The sequence below is a fragment of the Bos grunniens genome, chromosome 18, assembly GCF_055505025.1.
Source record: "Bos grunniens cultivar Pamir isolate PY7600 chromosome 18, Bosgru_T2T1.0, whole genome shotgun sequence".
NCBI lineage: Eukaryota > Metazoa > Chordata > Mammalia > Artiodactyla > Bovidae > Bos > Bos grunniens.
In genome coordinates, this window is record NC_141182.1 from 26,869,025 (window position 1) to 26,891,129 (window position 22,105).

General features: G+C 39.6%; 1 long non-coding RNA gene across 1 annotated transcript in view; it reads right to left on the minus strand.

The window, feature by feature from the left end:
• LOC147353341 (uncharacterized) overlaps positions 1-20,608 on the minus strand; it is a 28,581-nt gene extending 7,973 nt beyond the window's left edge. Inside the window, exons 1-2 of the long non-coding RNA XR_015145550.1 lie at positions 20,116-20,608; positions 3,584-3,649 (exon numbers count right to left, since the gene is read on the minus strand). This is a non-coding gene — a long non-coding RNA (uncharacterized LOC147353341). The remainder of the gene's footprint in view (positions 1-3,583; positions 3,650-20,115) is intronic.
• Positions 20,609-22,105: the final 1,497 nt, after the last annotated feature.

Consider the following 22,105-nt stretch of genomic DNA (forward strand, 5'->3'; position numbering starts at 1 on the left):
GCTGAAGCTGAAACTCCAATACTTTGGCCACCTGATGTGAAGAGCTGACTCATTTGAAAAGATCCTGATGCTGGGAAAGATTGAAGGCAGGAGGAGAAGGGGAGGACAGAGGATGAGATGGTTCGATGACATCACCGACTCAGTGGGCATGAGTTTGGGTAAGTTCTGGGAGTTGGTGATGGACAGGGAGGCCTGGCGTGCTGCAATTCATGGGGTCACAAAGAGTCGGACACGACTGAGCGACTGAACTGAACTGAACTGAAAGCTGTTAGATTGCGAGGATAAGGAGCATGGCTTATCTCTTTCCGTATTATGCCCACTACATGACACAGGGTTCTGCACATGATAATGAATATGTAAATGAAAGGATGAGTAAATGAACACACAAGAGCTATTCTAGCTCGAGGTTGCACAGCTGAAAGATAACTGCTCAACTTTCTTTAGAATCATGCATGTTCCTGTAAGATAAGACTTTATGAAAACAGAGAAACTTATCATTCCTTAAATTTGATTAAGTCATGATTTTACCTAGTTTAGAGAAGGCACAGGTAAACAGTTTGGCAGTTACAAACTAAAGTTTAACATAAAAACTATTCTGTACCTTCTGGGTTTTGAGAGAAAGTCAAGTGAGATGTTTATTTTCTACATAAATATTAATAATATCAGTGACTATATTGTGCTAGGCCGTTTTGTGTCAGGAACTGTGCTAGGTACACTTGGTGCAGAATTTAATTCTTAGAACCATCTGCTTTCTTTTTTAGGGTTTTTGTTTATTTTGGCTGCATGGGCGTCTTTCAGGGGTCTTAGCTCCCAAATCAAACCCATGCCCCCTGCATGAGTAGCACAGAGTCTTAACCACTGAGCCACCAAGAAGTCCTCATCTGCTTTCATTTTTAGAAGAGGAGTCAGGGTTAGAAAAGGGAAGAGGCTTGCTGTGAGCCCCACAGCTGGCACATGCCCGAGCTGGTGATCTCAGCCTGGTTGCTGTTATTCCAGAAGCTGTGCTTTTAACCATTCTACAACCCTACTGGATTTGGTCATCCAAAAGTCTAAAAGGCTTTAGTGATACTTTTTGTTTATGACATAAATTCAAGTCAGAATCTGTATAGCAGCTATAGGAAAACGGAAAAAGACCTCCGTAGCAAGTAGCCAAGAGAAACAGTATCATCCAGAAGTAAAGCAAGATTCGTATCATGTGGTTCTGTAAAAAGTAAAGTCCCGCTGATTTAAGAAAATGATCAATTCCATGTGAGACAATGGGCTGTATTAGATTTCCCATAGTTTGGCATTTGCCTGGTTTCAGTGCCTTTTCATACCACTCCCTAGGTTCACCACATTGCAATTGTGTTAATTTCTTTCCTCATCTTTGAATTTATCAGATATTCTGTCTCTAGACCTTTGTACCTGTCTCTGTTCCCACCTTCTGGAACTCTTTTCTTTAAACGCTTGATTTACTTTAAATGTTTGGATTATTGTCATCCTTTGTGCCTAGGGTATAGTACACAACCAGTAAATATTTTCTGAATAAAGGAAAAAAACAGAGTCAGGTGAGATACTGGCCTTTTTAGCCTGATTTTTATACTGATTTCCTCGAGGTCTTTCTTCCCTACTGTTGAGATATGTTAAGCATGTGCCGTTTTTCCGTGTTTCTCTGGAAGATGGGGAGGGAAAGTAAACACATGATAACTACTTGATTTATAACATTATATGAGTTTAATGTATACAATATTATATTTTGACTTCTGTATATCCTATAGCATGCTCATTACCAAAAGTTTAGCTGCCATTTCTGATGTGCCAGGTTCTTACATGTAATTGCCCCTTAAATCCTCAAAACCTCTCTTTGTAGCAGTTTAAAGACATGAAATTTGAAGCTCAGAGAAGTTAATAGTGTGGTCAAAACTATTAAAAGATAGAGAGTTCCCTGGTGGTCTAGTAGTTAGGGCTTGGTGCTTTCACTGCTGTGGCCTGGATTCAGTCCCTGGTAGGGGGACAAAGACCCTGCGAGCCTCACAGCATGACCAAAAAAAAAAAAAACCCAAACTTTTTGGGATTGACATGTACACACTGCTATATTCAAAATAGGTAATAAACAAGGACCTACTGTATAGCACAGGGAACACTGCTCAGTATTCTGTAATAACCTAAATGGGAAAAGAATTTGAAAAGGAAATAGATATGTGTATATGTACAGTTCAGTAACTTTGTTGTATACCTGAAACTAACAGAACATTGTTAATCAACTATGCTCCAATACAAAATAAAACTGTAAAGAAAAAAATCATATTATTGTATTTTAAGATATATATTAAAATTGTGTTTAAAAGAATTTTTCTTTGAAACAGAGCCAGCCAGCATTGTAACCCAGGTCTATCTGATTCCAGAGGCCACCATCTTTCTATTGTACCAGAGTGACCTGTATTTATGAAATAATCAGAAACATTTCTTATGGAAGGGAAGAGGTGAAAGGATAGGGACTAACTTTAGGAGTGGTTAAGAAAGATGTTTGCATAAGGTGGATGTCATGAGTTTTCTTCCTTAAGTACATCCCCTTCTTAGTCCTGGGATGATTGTATTAGCTCTGGCTATTGCGGACAAAATAATATCTATCTAGACTCTTGAGAGAACAAGAGGTTGAATGATATCTTAGTAGTAAAGAAGTTATCTTAGATAAAGCAAAAGTGTACTTTTCTCTTCCAGCAAAATTGAGAGAAACAGGAATTAGGATATAGAAGTAGGAACATACTACTTCTAGTAAGTGAAAAAGGAAAATAAGAAACTCAGGGTAGAAGATATTGAATTGCAAAATTGTCTTGCCCTTCAGTGACATTTTGGGCTAGGACATATAGAGAAACACCTCTGTCATTGAGCGCTGAAACCTATTATATCAAGTGTGTTATCTTTGACTCTCATAGCTGGTGGTAGTGTGGGAAGGACCAGACACTTGGAGACAAGCAGACATTGAAATTTAATTCCTAGGCAGGTCTTCTAGTTAACTACCTGATTGATACTTAGATCTTTAAATTCTCTTAGCTTCAGTTCCTTCAACAAGAAATGAAGAATATCTAACTCTGGGGTTGTGTGGACTAACTTCAGTAATACTGTGAAATGCTTGGCACAGAAAAAGTGCTGTATGAAATGATCTGTGGTGATAGTTAATAATATTATTAATGTTAACAATAATAATCCTTTGTAATGATAAAGATACTAGAAACAGTAATGGTGCATTATGTTGTACATACCATATAATCATTAAATAGAAGTACTTATAATTTGTTTTTTATTAAGTGGTAAAGTACATAAAAAAAGATGCTTTACTTGAACTGTATATCACTTATGTACTTTATCTTAAAATGATACATTATTCCTTTAATATTTAGTGCAGTTATGGATTATGCTGTCTCCCTTCATTTGTTTGAATAATTACTTTCTGCCCAGGTCTCACGGGAACCTGATTAAAAATCACCAGTAATACTGCTTCTTTAACTGCTCTTCATGTTATTTAGGGAGGTGTGAAAAATAATTATATCTATTAACGAAAACTATCTACTTATGCAGCTGAGCATCAGTATCTTTACTTTACCTGGGTTTTCAAGATCATCAATGGCCATTTTTGTAACAGTGAATAATTGAGCTCCCTTCTTGGAACCTGAAAATAGAAAAATAGGAAAAAAAAAAAAAGAGTTAAAGAATTCAGAGTCACCCCTACATGTTCTGCATACTAACCTGAAACTCTGCCTGAGGGCACAGCAATGCCCTCCCAACCTGAATTCAGTTCCCACCCTCTGGCTCTCAGGAGAGCAGGAGTTGAGAATCAAACTAGCACCTATACTAATAATACTTTTAAGACATTTAAGGAAGCCATTTGTCAGAATCAGGATGTTTCTAAAGTGGTGTTTGTCAGCTGAGACATTTAGATTTGTTCTCATGACAAAGAAGAATGAGGTTAAATTAATCAAGCAATCGCCAAACTTTTGGTTTGGTAAAGAAATTAAATACTCAATCTGAAAATTGGTTGAGGGATCCATGTAGAGCTGGGTCTATGTGGCCACTAAAAAAGCATTTCAGAGGGAAATGTTAATGTGTGGTCCCGTAGAACACTGAATCCCCTTAGAGGTTTCCCTCTTTTGTAGTAAAAACATAAAAATAAGCACAGAGTAGTGAGTTTCTCTAAAAATGATTCTTGCTTTCATTTGAAAGGCTCACATTCTGAGATTATATCATTCTGTATCTATCTAATCTAACATCCATGAAAAATTAATCTAGGAAAGATATGGAAAATTTAGTTTGCATCCACCTGAGGATTATAACCTGGGAGAGAGTCTTTCAGAAAGCTCTGAGGACTGTTCCATCCTGTAGAGGTCCAAGCAGTTACGCATGTTTTTGAGACAAAGTGTTTTATTTTGAATGACATATTGACAGTTTATACACCCCAGATCTGCATGTACAAAGCAAGTGGGGTCATCCCAATTCCTTACAAAATTAAGAAGTAAGATTATCTCCCAAGGAATTATTGAGTAATGGGTCATTCTCACCCTTTATAAGATTAAGAAGAAATGTGGACTTCTGAGAAGGTCTGGTTAGTGCAGACGTGCAATACGCAGTTAAGGGGAGGGAGGAGACCCAAACAGGCAGGAAAAAATTTTATGTTTAAATTTTTCTTGTTTTTCTATAAAATATAAATTTTATTTCATCACTGCCTACCTATCATCGTCGTCATCATCATCATCATCTACCTATATATCTCAAAATGCAGAGGCAAGTCTAGAATAATCTAGAATGATCATTTAACTTTACAATTTAACTGTTCCTTGAAATTCCAATTCTGGATACCAGAGATGTAGAGTTAATACTTCAAAGATTACCTTGCAGCTCCAGGCCTACTATTAATTGGCTAGATAAACTTTATCACTTTCTTTAACTAAAAACTCAGTTTCTCACCAGAGATTTATTACAGTGATGTGGGTAGTTTGGCCCCGTGCTACACCAGGGTCTGAGGACCAGCATCACCATCATTCCTTGGGCGCTTATTAAAAACGCAAAATCTCAGGCTCCATCCCAGACCTACTGAGTTAGATGTTCTGGTGGAGGGGCCCACACACACCTCGTTTAGTAAGTTCTCTAGGTGATTCGGATAAACTCTAAAGACAGGGTATTAGTACTAATCTGTTCCACAGACATGATGCTCTTGATTTAGAACCAGAGTATTTCATTGTAAATTTTATTCTTGTTAGAAGAATTGGGTGTCGCCCTGTGCTGTCCACACTCTCTCACTTGGTAAACAGAGTATCTGCGGGAGTAAATGACCCTTCATGGATCAACTTCTTGGAGGCCTTGGTGCCTTTCAGTTTGGAGGCTCTGAGAGACGAAGCATTCCCACTTGGTGAAAAGGCACTCATTGTTTTGCCTCAAGGAATCAGTAGATTTTTTTGTTTTGAAATTATAGTTGATTTATAATGTTATATTAGTTTTGGGAGTGTAATACTGGGATTCAATATTTTTATAAACCATACTCCATTTAAAGTTGTTATAAAATATTGGTTATATTCCCTGTCCTGTACATTTTAACAGTCTCCAACCTTGTTAGCACTGGGGACCAGTGTCATGGAAGACAAATTTTCCATGGATGGGGGAGGAGGTAGGGGATGGTTTCAGGATGATTCAAGTGATTATATTTATTGTGCATTTCATCAGTGATGCATCAGGTGGGTATGATCTCCACCTCAAATCATCAGGCATTGGTTCCCAGAGGTTGGGGAACCCCTGCATTACATCCTTCTGTTTCACTTATTTTATACCTAGTGGTTTGTACCTCTTAATCCTCCTTCCCTGTCTTGCCCCTTTCCCTCTCCTCTCCCCAGTGGTAACCACTAATTTGTTCTCTGTATGTATGAGTCTGTTTCTCTTTTGTTTTATTCATTTATTTTTTAGGTTCCACATAGAAGTGAAAATATATAGTATCCATATTTCTCTGATTAGCTTCGTTAAGCATAATACCCTTCAGATCCATCTATGTTATTGCAAATGGTAAAATCTCATTGTTTTATGGTTTAGTAATATTGCATTATATTCCAACATCCCATTACATCTTCTTAAAAAAAAAACAAACTTTTTTTTGGAATATAGTTTGATTTACAATGTTGTGTTAGTTTCAGGTGTACAGTGTAGAATTCAGTTATACATACACATATACTCATTCTTTTTTTTAGATTATTTTCCCAATTAGGTTATTAGAGACTATTAAGTAGAGTTCCCTGTGCAGTACATTGTGTCCCTGTTGGTTATCTATTTTATATAATACATAGTAGGGTGTGTATATTAATCCCAAGCTCCTAATTTATCCCTACCCCAACATTTCCTTTTATAGCTTCACGTCTTCTTTATCCAGTCATCTGTTGATGGACTCTTAGACTGTTTCCATATCTTGGCTATTGTAAGTAATGGTGCTATGGGCAATCGGGGTACATCTATGTTTTCAAATTAATGTTTTTGCTTTCTTTGGATATCTAGCCAGGAGTGGAATTCTGGATAATCTGTAGTTCTGTTTCGGGTTTTTTGAGGGAACTTCATACTGTTTTCTGTAGAGATTGTACCAGTTTACATCCCACCAACAGTGAACTAGCATCCCTGTGTAGTTTGCCTGTAACCAGTGGCCTTGATGGGAGAGTGAGATCTGAAGTGAGCGTGTGCTGCATCTTCCCCAGGGAGTGCTGGCAGCCACTGTCTTAGTGGGAGACAGGGTTGGAGCTGGAGGGGCTCAAGCCAGAGTCAGGTCCAAGCTGGGGCTTCTTCTATGTTCAGTGGCTGTCACCACCCTGTTGGGGGCTGAGGAGCTGGAGCTGGAAACTTGAGGGAGTTGGGCTGCTTCCGGTTATGTGGCAGAGCCCGAGGGCTTACGGCTGCACTTCTGTGGTGGTTTCACTTTTTTCCTGGAGTGTGTGCCTTGGTTAGAGGTTGAGTCAGGCTGGAGGGGTTGGTGCCACATCACTGAGATGGCCACACCCATTCCCAAGTGTGTACAGGGCCAGGGGCTCCAGCCCAGGTTGTCTCTGCCCTGGAGCTAACTTCAGGTTGTGTGCAGGGACATGAGAGCTGGCCATGCTCGCCTCTGTCCTGGTCAGAGGCAAGACTGGGGTTTGGGTGGCTTTGCTCCCAACAAGTTTGCCCACTCTTGTTGGCAACGGCAACCTCCACCTTAGTGGGGAGTGGTGCTGGAGCAGGACGGGCTGGGATGTGTCCTGGGGTGGTCCTAGCAAGCTGGCCAGGACCCTAGGCAGCTTTTAATCGGCTACCACCACACTGTGACCCTAAATCAGTGTGTGTGCTCATCAGGAGCACAGTCTTGGTTTCTTGAAGCCCTTTGGTAAGCCCCAATGGCTTTCAAACCAACTAAGGGGTCTTGTCTTCCTCATGTCTGACTCCAGGGCCGGGGTGCCTAATGAGTGCCTCAAACCCCTTGCTCCCCTGAGAGGAGTTCCTAGCCTGTGATATCCCCCTCCACTTCTCTTTCCCCCAAGCAGATTCCTTCTTCTTGTTTCCTAGCAGAATCTGTATGGATCTTTCTTTACAGCTAGTTCCCAGTGAGTCTGTCTCTTGGTAGCTGTAGTTTTGGTGTGTTCACAAGGGGGCGTGAACCCAGTATCCTTGTGTGCCGCCATATTGATCCACAAAAACCCTCAGTAGTTCTGGCTGAGAAGAAAATACCTGGTGAAAGAAAAGGGGTAGTATAGTAAAATGGGAGCGAATGCATGCAGCTCCTGGATTTATTTTCTGTTGACTCCCAACTCTCACATAAGATCAACAGCAGCTTCCCTTATTAACCTCCTGTGTATGTGTGTTCAGTTGCTTCAGTCGTGTCTGCCTCTTTGCGACCCCTTGGACTGTAGCCCACCAGGCTCCTCTGTCCATGGAATTCATGTAAGAATACTGAAGCGGGTTGCCATGCCCTCCTCCAGGAGATCTTCCTGACCCAGTGATTGAACCTGGGTTTCCTTCACTACAGGCAGATTCTTTACTGCTGAGCCACTAGGGAAGCCCATATTAACCTCCTAAGGCTGTGTAAATGATGATCGTTGAAGGGTTTTGTTAAGATTAAATGGGGTTCTGTCCTATTGTGTTCAGTCACTAAGCATGTCTGACTCTGCAACCCCATGGACTGAAGCACGCCAGGCTTCCCTGTCCTTCATTATCTCCCAGAATTTGTTCAAATTCATATCCGTTGAGTTGGTGATGCTATCTAACCATCTCATCCTTTGCCACCACCCTCTCCTTTTGCCTTCAGTCTTTCCCAGCATCAGGACCTTTTCTAATGAGTCAACTCTTCACATCAAGTGGTCAGAGGATTGGAGCTTCAGCATCAGTCCTTCCAATGAATATCCAGGGTTGATTTCCTTTAGGATTGATTGGTTTGATTTCCTTGCAGTCCAAGTTTAAATGAGGTAACATGCAGAAAGCTTATCCCTGGTCCTAGCACACAGTGAGCACTAAACACATATTACTTATTTTTGGAGACTAATATTAACTTTCTGATAATGGTATGAAGGGCAGAAGAAGAAAAATTGTTTTGTGAACTTCATACTCAGGAAAAAAAGAAAAGTTGGAACATATATCCACTCTATGATCCAGGAGTTTTGTTCTGGTTGTTTACTGATTAGAAGTACAAAGTATGTATAAAATGGGTAAGGATTTTCATCATAAAAGCCTTTTTGTTCATAAAAGCCTAAAACTTGAAACAAATGTCCACCAACAGAATGGGTGTATAAACTGTGATATTTTCATACAATTAAATACTAATCACTAATGGAAAGGAATGAACTCCTGATGTGTAAAGCATGGATATATTATATCCCAAAACATTATGTTGAGCAACAGAAGCCAGACACATAAGTTGCTTGTTATGTAGTATGTAAATTAATTTATAGAACTAAACTAAGTCAATGTGATAGAAACTGGAGCTTTAGTTGTCTTAGGAAGGGGGATTGACTAGAGAGGTACTTTGGGAACTTTGGGGTAATGGAAACTATTCTACATCTTGATTGGGATGATAGTTATGAAAGTGTATGTACATTGTCAAAACACACCAAAGTGTACACTTAAAATACATTTAATTTTATGTAAATTAAAATTGAATGAAAAGTAACTCCCAAGAACAAGATGGTGGAGGGGTAGGTGGATGTGGAGTTCATCTCTTTCTACAGATACATCAGGAATATGTCTTCAGGCAAAGAAGTCCATGCAGAACACCAGCTGAGAGCAAACAGGAGTACTTGACCAGTGGAAAAGAGTATATAGAATCATGCAAAACTTGGTAGGATGAAGAAACTAGGAGGAAAAACAGTGTTAGTAGGACTGGACCTGCCCTTGGTGGTAGGGAAACTGAAGCAGGGCTCCAATCCCCACATTGGGGAAATTGTCTGAGTCAGAGGAGAAATATTTAAGGCTGAGAGTGAAACAGCTGATCTGTGGCAGCCTAAATGGAATGAAAATCAGACAGTCCTTGCCGCAGCCAGGGCAAGGGACACAGGTCCCCGGGAAGGCACAGAAACTGGGAGCTGGAGTTTAGAGATTGTGAAACAATCCCAGGGTGAGGGCTGCTGTTGACTGCCAAGGATGGATGGAGGAATTGTGGGGGAGGAGATTGTGGTGGGAGATGCCTGTGGAGGAAAGCCAGGCAGCCATGGAGGCAAGGTGATACTGCTGAGTCATGTGTAGGGGGTGGAGCCATCACCATAGCCTCTCTCCCCACACACTGCCAGCATTGGCAGCTGAACAATAGAGAGGCTGGCCCACCAAACGCCTGATACACTGAACTACAGAGTAGGACCCCACCCAGGTTGCCCCTTTAAGTTCCTGATGTGCCAATCTTCAGAGTAGGACCCCAGCCAGGGGGCCCCTCTATGTGCCTGACACACTGAACAACAGAGAAGGACCCCAGGCAAGGGAGCCCTGTAAGTGCCTGAACGGGTGGACCTACAGAGAAAGACTGGCCAGAGGCCTTCTGATCATCAGCTACAAGAGGCTCAAGAAAAGACTCTGATAGGGCCATGACTACAGCAGAGGCAGTCCGTATCCCTGCACACTTAGTGCTTCCAGAGTCCCTACAAGCCAAGCAGCTGTGCCACCTTCATGCTCAACTCTTACTGGGACAGACCTGCCACAGGCAAAAAAAGTCTTGCTTTTATGCACGCAGGGTCACTCTGGTTGTGTCCAACTCTTTGTGACCCTGTTGACTGTGGCCTGCCAGGCTTCTCTGTCAGCGGAGTTCTCTAGGCAAGAATACTGGAACATACTGGCCAGTACTGGTTGTCATTTCCTGCTGCCCAAGCCACCAACTTCCCTGATGCTGCCAGAACCCCTGCAACCCAAGCAGCTGCAACACCTCCATACTTGGCCCTCACTGGGCAAACCCAGGTCCTCCAGGGCAGCCTCAGGAGCAAACCCCAGTGGATGACCCACATGCAGAGGTGGAAATAAAACCACAATTGAAACCCAGGGGCAGTGTGGCTAAAGAAGAAGATCCAAAACCTCCCCACCAGCTAGCTGTACAAGCGGCAGATTAAATCCACACAAATAACTAGGCAGACTCTCTCTCTATGGAATATATAAAAGGACACTGAGCGCTCCCACAAAAGAAAATGCACTAGTTCTGAGGCGAGAACACACAGGAGTAGAACCATATTAGAATCTGAGCTGCCCCTACAGCAGGTCCAGAGATCAGTACAGTGTCGGAGGGCATCCTAGGGAAGTGGGGTGGACTGTGATTCCCAGCGAGGGAAAGGACTCTGATGGCAGTGACTCAAGAAAAGCATTTATTATTCTTATGTTTTGACTTGTTCTGTAGATTCTTTTGGATTTTTTTTCTCTCCCCCATAACCCCTGTTGTAGTTGTCGATTTTATTGGCACTATGAAATCTAATTAAGCTTTTGAGCTTTTTTTTTTCCCCTCAGTCACGTTTTTTTATTGTTGTTATAAACTTCTGCCTGTATGTTGGGCTTTTGCAGTTCTGTGGAATTTTCCTTTTTTTTTCTTTTCTCTTTCTTTAATTTTTAAGCCTATTAATATTTTCTACATTTATTCCTTTGTTTGCTTTTCCTGCTGTTCTTTTCCCCTTGAAGTTAATATTTAATGTATATAAATATTATTCATCTACCTCTATTTAACTTTGCATATCTGTTCTTTCTTTCCTTTCCTCTCAACATATTTGTTAGTTTTGTTTTCGTTGCTTTATTCCCCACTCGGCACCTTACTTTAGTTTTATTTTCCAGTTTGTGCTTTAGTTAGTTTTGTTCTTAACTGGTAAATATAATTTTTGATTTCTGTTGTTCGCCAGGTCAATCTACTGTACTTTATTTTTATTGGACCGTTTTGACTTTGCTTAATGGGTATATACGTATATGTGTATATTCCATTATTTTAATTATTATTTGCCTGACTTTGTAACTGCCATTTGTCTGGGGTTCCTCTTTGGTTTCTCGTTTTTGGGTATTTGTTTTAATCTCACTTAATACTATAACACTCTTGCCTGGAAAATCCCATGGATGGAGGAGCCTGGTAGGCTGCAGTCCATGGGGTCGCTGAGGGTCAGACATGACTGAGCGACTTCACTTTGACTTTTCACTTTCATGCATTGGAGAAGGAAATGGCAACCCAACCCAGTGTTCTTGCCTGGAGAATCCCAGGGACGGGGGAGCCTGGCGGGCTGCCGTCTGTGGTGTCGCACAGAGTTGGACACGACTGAAGTGACTCAGCAGAATACTATAACAAACCACTTGTGAAATCTTTGTTCCTGACCAGAGATCAAACCTTGAGCCTTTGGAGTTGGAGCACTGACTCCAAGACTCTGGACTACCAGAGAACTAATCCTAGGGAGTATCAAATAGTGAGAACTCACACAGAGGAAACCCTTGAATACAAGATCTGGCATCACCCAACCACCAGTAGTACCCTGTGCAAGACGCCTCATCTAAACAACAAACAAAACAAAAATACAAACCCAATCATCAGCAGACAGGATTATCACCTCACTCAGCCTTGCCCATCAGAGGAAAAACAAACAAGCAAGCAAACAAACAAAAACTCAGCATAAATCTCACCCTATATGAAGCTTACACAAACCATTGGACCAACCTCAGGAGGGCAGAAACCAAAAGGAAGAAAGAATTCAACCTTGAAGCCTGGGAAAAGAAGACCTCAAACATAAGCTTAAAAAAATAAGGAAAAAGCAGAGAAATACTACACAAATGACAGAACAAACTAGAATCACAGAAGTCCAAATAAATGAAAAGGAAATAGGCAAACCACCTGAAAAACAATTCAGAATAATGATAGTAAAGATGATCAAAAACCTTGAAAACAAAATGGAGAAAATGCAAGAATCAGTTAATAAAGACCTAGAAGAATTAAAGAATAAACATACAGAGACAAACAACACAATTACTGAAATTAATAATACTCTAGAAGGAATCGATAGCAGAATATCTGAAGCAGAAGAACAAAGCAGTGAGCTGGAAGATAAAATGGTAAAAATAACTTCTGAAGAGCAGAATAAAATAAAAAGACTGAAAAGAACCTAGGATAGTCTTAGAGACCTCTGGGACAATATCAAATGCACCAGCATGCAAATTGTAGGAGTCCTAGAAGAAGAAGAGAAAAAGAAAGGGTATGAGAAAGTTTTTGGAAATTATAGTTGAAAATTTCCCCAACATGGAAAAGGAAATAGTCAATCAAGTCCAAGAGGCACAGAGTCCCATACAGGATAAACCCAAGTAGAAACACATCAAGACACATACTAATCAAACTAACAAAGACTAAACACAAAGAAAGAATATTAAAAGCAGCAAGGGAGAAGCAACAAGTAACATACAAGGGAAACCCCATATGCTTAACAGCTGATCTTTCAGCAGAAACTCTGCAGGCCAGAAGGGAATGGCAGGATATATTTAAAGTACTTAAAGGGAAAAATCTACAACCAAGATTACTATATCCAGCAAGGATTTCATTCAAAGTTGATGGAGAAATAAAAAGTTTTTCAGGCAAGCAAAAGTTAAGAGAATTCAGTACCACCAAACCAGCTTTACAACAAATGTTAAAAGGACTTGTATAGTCAAGAAATACAAGAGAAGAAAAAAGATCTACAAATCAATTCCAAACAATTAAGAAAATGGCAATAGGAACATTTATATCATAATTACTTGAAATGTAAATGGATTAAATTCTCCAACCAAAAGACACAGACTGGCTGAATGGATACAAAAATAAGACCCGTATATATGTTGTCTACAAGAAACCCACTTCACACCTAAAGACATGTATAGACTGAAAGTGAGAGGATAGGAAAATATATTCCATGCAAATGGGAAATGAAAGCTGGAGTAGCAATTCTTATATCAGACAAAATAGATCTTAAAATAAAGAAGATTACAAGAAATAAGGAAGGACACTACATAATGATCAAGGGATCAATCCAAGAGGAAGACATAACAATTGTAAATATCTATGCACCCAATATAGGAGCACCTCAATACATAAGACAATCACTAACAGACATAAAAGGAGAAAATTGACAGTAATACAATAATAGTTGGAGACTTTAATGCTGCACTCACACCAATGGATAGACCATCAAAACAGGAAATTGATAAGGAAACACAAGTCTTAAATGATATATTAGATGAGATGGATCTCATTGATACCTTCAGGACATTCCATCCAAATGCAGAAGAATACACCTTCTTCTCAAGTGCACATGGAACATTCTCCAGGATAGACCACATCTTGGGTCACAAATCAAACCTCAGTAAATTTAAGAAAATTGAAATCATATCAAGCATCTTCTCTGACCACAATGCTATGAGACTAGACATAAACTACAAGAAAAAAACTGTAAGAAATACAAACACATGGAGATTAAACAACACATTTCTAAATGACCAACAGATTACTGAAGAAATCAAAAGAGAAATAAAAAAATTTCTAGAAACAAATGACAATGAAAACACAACTCAAAACCTATGGGATGAAGCAAAAGTAGTCCTAAGAGGGAAGTTTATAGCAATACAATCCTGCCTCAAGAAACAAGAAAAGCATTGAATAGCCAACCTAACTTTACACCTAAAACAACTTGAAAAAGAAGAACAAAAAAAACCCAAAATTAGAAGAAAGAAAGAAATCATAAAGATCAGAGCAGAAATAAATGAAAAAGAAATGAAAGAAGCAATAGTAAAGGTTAGTAAAACTAAAAGCTGGTTCTTTGAGAAGATAAACAAAATTGACAAAGCTTTAGCCAGACTCATCAAGAAAAAAAAAAGAAGAATCAAATAAACAAAATTAGAAATGAAAAAGAGAAGGTACAACAGACAATGAAGAAATACAAAGGATTATAAGAGACTATTATGAACAACTATATGGCAATAAAATGCATAACCTGGAAGAAACAGATTCTTAGAAAAGTTCAATCTTCCAAGACTGAACCAGGAAGAAGTGGAAATTATGAACAACCCAATTACAAGCAGTGAAATTGAAGCTGTGATCAAAAATCTCCACAAAAACAAAAGCTCAGATCAGATGGCTTCACAGGAGAATTCTATCAAACATTTAGAGAAGAGTGAATGCCTATCCTTCTAAAACTCTTTCAAAAAATTGCAGAGGAAGGAGCACTTCCAAACTCATTCTATGAGGCCACCATCATCCCGATACCAAAACAAGACAAAGACAACACAAAAAAAGGAAACTACAGGCCAATATCACTGCTGAACATAGATGCAAAAATCCTTAACAAAATTTTAGCAAACAGAATTCAGCAACACATCAAAAAGCTCATATACCATGATCAAGTTGGGTTTATTCCAGGAATGCAAGGATTCTTCAATATACACAAATCAATCAATGTGATACACCATATTAACAAATTGAAAGATAAAAACCATATGATAATCTCAGTAGATGCAGAAAAAGCCTTTGATAAAATTCAGCACCCATTTATGATTATAACTCTTAAAAAAATGGGCACAGAAGGAACCTACCTCAACATAGTAAATGCCATATATGATAAGCGAAAGTGAGAGTCGTTCAGTCATGTCTGCCTCTTGGCGACCCAATGGACTATACAGTCCATGGACTTCTTCAGGATGATCTCCAGGGGATCGTCCCAACCCAGGGATTGAACCCAGGTCTCCTGCATTGCAGGCAGATTCTTTACCACCTGAGCCACAAGGGAAGTGTATATATGATATAGTAAATGCCATATACGATAGTTCAGTTCAGTTGCTCAGTCATGTCCGACTCTGTGACCCCATGGTCCGAAGCATGCCGAGCTTCCTGGTCCATCACCAACTCCCTGAGCTTATTCAAACTTATGTCCATTGCGTTGGTGATGCCATCCAACTATCTCATCCTCTGTCGTCCCCATCTCCTTCCACCTTCAGTCTTTCCCAGCATCAGGGTCTTTTCCAATAAGTTGGTTCTTTGCATTAGTTGGCCAAAGTATTGGAGTTTCAGCTTCAGCATCAGTCCTTCCAATGAATATTCAGGACTGATTTCCTTTAGGATTGACTTGTTAGATCTCCTTGCAGTCCAAGGGACTCTCAAGAGTCTTCTCCAACACCACAGTTCAAAGGTATCAGTTCTTCAGTGCTCAGCTTTCTTTATGGTCCAACACTCACATCTGTACATGACTACTGGAAAAGCCATAGCTTTGACTAGATGGACCTTTGTTGATAAAATAATGTCTCTGCTGTTTAATATGCTGCCTAGGTTGGCCATAGCTTTTCTTCCAAGGAGCAAGTGTCTTTTAATTTCATGGCTGCAGTCACCATCTGCAGTGATTTTGGAGCCCCCAAATTAAAGCCTCTTACTGTTTCCATTGTTTCCCCATCTATTTGCCATGAATTGATGGGACTGGATGCCATGATCTTAGTTATCTGAATATTGAGTTTTCAAGTCAACTTTTTCACTCTCCTCTTTCACTTTCATTAAGAGGCTCTTTAGTTCTTTGCTTTCTGCCATAAGGGTGGTGTCATCTGTGTATCTGAGGTTATTGATATTTCTCCCTGCAATCTTGATTCTAGCTTGTGCTTCATCCAGCCTGGCATTTTGCATGATGTACTCTGCATATAAGTTAAATAAGCAGGGTGACAATATACAGCCTTGCCATACTCCTTTCCCGATTTGGAACTAGTCTGTTGTTCCATGTTCAATTCTAACTGTTGCTTCTTAACCTGGATACAGATATCTCAGGAGGCAGGTCAAGTAGTGTGGTATTCCTATCTCTTTAAGAATTTTCCACAGTTTGTTGTGAGCCACACAGTCAAAGGCTTTGACATAGTCAATAAAGCAAAAGTAGATGTTTTCCTGTAACTCTCTTGCCTTTTTGATGATCAGGTGGATGTTGGCAATTTGATCTCTGGTTCCTCTGCCTTTTATAAGCCTACAGCAAACATTATTCTCAATGGTGAAAAACTGAAAGCATTCCCCCTAAGATCAGGAACAAGACAACTGTGTCCATTTTCACCACTGTTATTCAACATAGTTCTGGAAGTCCTAGCTACAGCAATCAGAGAAGAAAAAGAAATGAAAGGAATCCAGATTGGAAAATAAGAAGTAAAGCTCTCACTGTTTGCAGATGATATACTGTACATAGAAAACCTTAAAGATAGTATTAGAAAATTACTAGAGCTCATCAGTGAATTTAGCAGAGTTGCAGGATACAAAATCAATACACAGAGATCATTTGCATTTCTATATACTAACAATGAAAAATCAGAAAGAGAAATTAAGGACTCAATCTCATTCACCATTGCAACAAAAAGAATTAAATGTCTAGGAATAAACTTACCTAAGGAGAAAAAAGAACTGTACACAGAAAATTATAAGACACTAATGAAAGAAATCAAAGATGACATAAACAGATGGAGAAATATCCCATGTTTCTGGGTAGGAAGAATCAATATTGTGAAAATGACTATACTTTCAAATGCAATCTACAGATTCAATGCGATCCCTATAAAATTACCAAAGACATTTTTCACAGAGCTAGAATAACAAATTTCACAATTCATATGGAAACACAAAAGACCCTGAATAGCCAAATCAGTCTTGAGAAAGAAGACTGGAGTTGCAGGAATCAACCTTCCTGATTTCAGATTATACTACAAAGCTACAGTCATCAAGACAGTATGGTACTGGCACAAAAACAGAAATATAGACCAATGGAACAAGGTAGAAAGTCTAGAAATAAACCCATGCACCTATATGTACCTTATTTTTGCAAAGGAGGCAAGACTATACAATGGGGGAAAGACAGCCTCTTCAATAAATGATGCTGGGAAAACTGGATAGTGATATGTAAAACAATGAAATTAGAACACTTCTTAACACAATAGACAAAGATAAACTCAAAATGGATTAAAGACCTAGATGTTAGACCAGAAACTATAAAACTCTTAGAGGAAAACATAGGCAGAACATTTGATAACATAAATCAAAGCAAGATCTTCTATGACCCACCTCCTAGAGTAACAGAAATAAAAACCAAAGTAAACAAGTGGGACCTGATTAAACTAAAAAGCTTTTGCACAGCAAAGGAAACTATAAGCAAGTTGAAAAGACAACCCTAAGAATGGGAGAAAATAATAGCAAATGAAACAACTGACAAAGGATTAATTTTCAGAATGTACAAGCACCTCATACAACTCAATACCAGAAAAACAAACAACCCAATTGAAAAGGGTAAAGACCTATACAGACATTTCTCCAAAAAAGACATACAGATGGCTAACAAACACATGAGAAGATGCTTAACACTGCTCATTGTTAGAGAAACACAAATCAAAACTACAATGAGCTATCACCTCACACCAGTCAGAATGGCCCTCATCAAGAAGTCTACAAACAATAAATGCTGGAGAGGGTGTGGGGAAAAGGGAACACTCTTGCACTGTTCGTGGGAATGTAAATTGATACAGCCACTATGGAAGACGGTATGGAGATTCCTTAAAAAACTAGGAATAAAACCACCATATGACCCAGGAATCCCACTCCTATGCATATACCCTGAGGAAACAAAAATAGAAAAAGACCCATTGTTCATTGCAGCACTATTTACAATAGCTAGAACATGGAAGCAACCTAGATATCCATCAACAGATGAATGGATAAAGAAGTTGTGGTATATATACACAATGGAATATTACTCAGACATAAAAAGGAACACATCTGAGTCAGTTCAGATGAGGTGGATGAACCTAGAACCTACTATATAGAGTGAAGTGAGTCAGAAAGAGAAAGATAAATATCATGTTCTAACGCATTTATATGGAATCTAGAAAAATGGTACTGAAGGATTTATTTACAGGACTGCAGTGGAGAAACAGACATAGAGAATAGACTTATGGACATGGGGAGAGGGGAGGAGAGGGTGAGATGTATGGAAAGAGTAACATGGAAACTTACATTACCATATGTAAAATAGATGGCCAATGGGAATTTGCTGTATGGCTCAGGAAATCAAACAGTGGCTCTGTATCAATCTAGAGGGGTGGGATGAAGCGGAAGATGGGAGGGAAGTTCAAAAGGGAGGGATACGTGTATACCTATGGCTGATTCCTGTTGATGTTTGACAGAAAACAACAAAAGTCTGTAAAGCAATTATCCTTCAATAAAAAATAAATTAATTAAAAAAAAAGTAACTCCCAAGAGAAGACATCAGGTCTCCTCCTTACGATCTCAGAAGTTCAGTGAGATCAAAATCTGTACAAACTTTGTAGACTATTTCATAGCCTTTAGGAATTCTTCATTGTTTCTTCCTGTGTGCAGTTCTCCATGATGAATAGCAGTTCAGCTCTGAAGTTAGAAACGATCAAGGACATCACTGGGAGCAAGAAGAAGCTGCAGATACAGGGCTGTATCCAGACCCATTTCACAAGAATTAGAAGAATTGTGCATTAACCACAATTTACTACCTTCTGACTCCTACAGTGACATTTTTTTTGTTGTTTTCAAATTCTCTTAAAAATATTTGGGTAAAATTAAAAGTGACTAGCCTTGGGTCTATTCCCATTACAACCCACTATCTATGGCCACTAAGCCTATCATATTGGGTACTTTCGTTCAGCAGTAGTCAGCAAGCATTAATTGAATGCCTACTGCCTGCTCAGTAGGGTCTTTAAAGGGTAAAAAATAGGTGTTAACACGACATTTTGGAGCTGCGAAATCCATGTGGTTAAATAACCTCTTATACCTGTGTAAATTGCAACACAGAGAGGGCAATTGGCTTAATCAAAGTCGATTTTGCACTCCTGGGCTTAAATCTCCTGAATGCCAATCAAAGAACCTCTTCATGGAATCCCATTGGTATAGGTCTTGCTTTTATAGGATTTATGATCTATTTGTCATACTCCTGCAAGCACAAGCTAGAGATTAATTAGAGCATAAACAAGGAGACAAGAGAACAGGGAAAAGAGATTTAACGTTTGAGCATAGACTAGGGGCCAGATAATTTTCCGTGTTTTAATTCTCTTAACTATCCAAGAAATGCATGTTCTTATTCCCACATCATAGTTGAGAAATCTGAGGCTCAGAAGGTTCCCTTGACTTACTTAAGGTCATATTGGTAGAAAGTAGCAGAACTCAGGTATGTCAGGCTCAAAGTCTTTACAGTAACGAAGCTGGAGCATAATAAAGTAATCTTTTAAGGAAGAGATTTCAGTGAGAAAAATACTCAACAGACCAATTAAATCAATTGTCTTTCCTTGTTTTCAGTAAGGAAAATAGAATTTCAAAGCCTGTTTGGGGTGTCCAATGTAGGAGTGGGAATTCACACATTCCACAATGACAGAGGAGAGAAAGACAGGTTGGGGAGATATAAAGAGAGGAGCATTCACCTGGCTTTTTTTTTTTTTTTGTCTTTGCATTCACTATTAGTGACAAAGCTTCTAATCAAGCATTTAATACTTTCTCTTTGCCACTCAGTAAAAGGCTTTTTATTTCAATTCGTCTCCTAGGTGTTCTGTGTCAGGCAATTACTCTACCTGAAGGTTTTCATAGTCTAAGAAATTAAATGGGCGGTTCTTAAAGCAACACTCTCTTGAAAGCATAATTGCAGTTAAATAATAACAAACCTGAGTGCACAAATCGGGTTTTTCTTCTTCTCTCAGCACCTGGGCTCCTTCCATTTCTGTGAGTGTGAATTCCTGGTATATCAGGAAGAAAACCGGAAACCTAGACCCACAACAGTTGCCCTTGTGATCCAGGAATGCTGCCAAACAACACTAGGTTTTCAGAAAATTACTCCTTCCTCCTTTTTTGGGGTGGTGGTTATTTTCTGTTTATTGCCTTTTTCTAGTGGGTCATTAGATTACGTGAAGCTCCAGTGTGACAAAACGACTGAGACAGGGCCCTGGATGCTTCCCAGGAAATTCTGGGGCTGACTATGGTGTGATTGGCATTAATGCTCCTGGAATGCAGGATTCCCAAGGGCATCAGACTCACCACACTGACCAACCATCCACAAGACAGACAGCGCAGCCTTCATCATGCCAGCACCTGCTCATGTAGGTGGAATTCTAAAGATGTCTCCCAAGATTTCCTGTCCTCTGGTTATTCAGTCAAACATTAATGTAGGTTCTGCTGTTTTGCTGGGGCACTTGCTAATCAGCTTACTTTAAAATAGGGAGATCACCATGGGGGTATCAAGGTGGGTCCAGTGTCATCACATGAGCCCATAAAAGCAAGTAGAGCAGGAAGGCAGAAGAGTCAGTGAGAGAGATGCTGAAGAAGAATAGGAGGCAGAAGAGGTGGGCAGTGAGAAGGGTTTGTCTTACCGTGGCTGGTTTTGACATGTAGAAGGTTATGTGCAAGAACTAGAGAAAGGATCTGGAAACGAAGGGTGGCCCCCAGTGTATTCCCCAAAGAGCAAAAGAAATCCAAGAAGTTGGTCTGAGTCTCCCACTCCCATTGCATTCAGTATCTAAACTCATTAGCATGGCTTGTGAGGTTCTTCATCACATGTCCCCTGCTATTCCTCTGGTTTCGTCCTTTGAACCTCTCATCTGTGACCCCTTCCTGTACTACAGACATAGTGAATTACTCCATTTAGCTTCTCACCTTTTTTTTTTTTTTTGCCATGCCACATGGCTTGCAGGATCTCACTTTGCTGACTAGGAGTTGAACCCACGCCCTTGGCAGTGAAAGCTCAGAGTCCTAACCTCTAGATTGCTGTGGAATTCTCTCCAGTTGTTTTATGTTCCCTCTTCTTTCTAGGCCTTCATACCTTCTGCCTCCCACCCCCTAATCTGGTACATTCTTTCCCTTTCTATTTGTGTTCATCAAATAATTGCTATCCACATTGACCTAAATGTCTTCTTCTCTAGGTGACATGCTCTGATCTCTCAGGATTTTATTAAGAAATCTTTTTTGTACTTACCCTGAGTTTTCCCTAGTTAGTGCATATAATTGGGTATCATTCTGTTAATTTATCCGTCCTCCCTGAGGTTAATTGTAAGCCTGGATGTGTTTTGTCACCAAAATGGCATATAAAGACTATTCAAGAAATATTTACCATTTGGGGACTTCCCTGGTGGTCCAGTGGTTAAGAATCTGCCTCCCAATGCAGGGGACATGGGTTTGATCCCTGGTCAGGAAACTAACATCCCACATGCCACGGGGCAAGTAAGCCCACATGCCACAACTACAGGGCCTATGTACTCTGGAGCCCATGCGCCACAAGAGAGACCCAATGCAACAAAAAGAAAAAAAAAAAAAAAAAGAAGAAGAAGAAATGTTTACCATCTGAAGTAAGCTGGAAAGAGAAAAAAAAAAAAGAGTGAGAGAAAAAGAAATATTTACCATTCGAGAAATGAACATATGAATGTAGGAATGTATGAGTAATGCCTTTTCTATTCTATAAGCATTGGAATTACTTCCAGAGTGCCATTCTCTCATAGATACTGACAACATATGCATGGCTGAAGCTTATGGGTTAATCCTAGACATGTCCTGGGTCACCTAAGATAGATGTTTTGAGATATGAAGTAGTAGTGTTTGTGAGTAAGAATGAAGGTTGCTAGCACAAGCTTGACTACAGGGGGGAAAGAAAAGGCCCGCTATTGT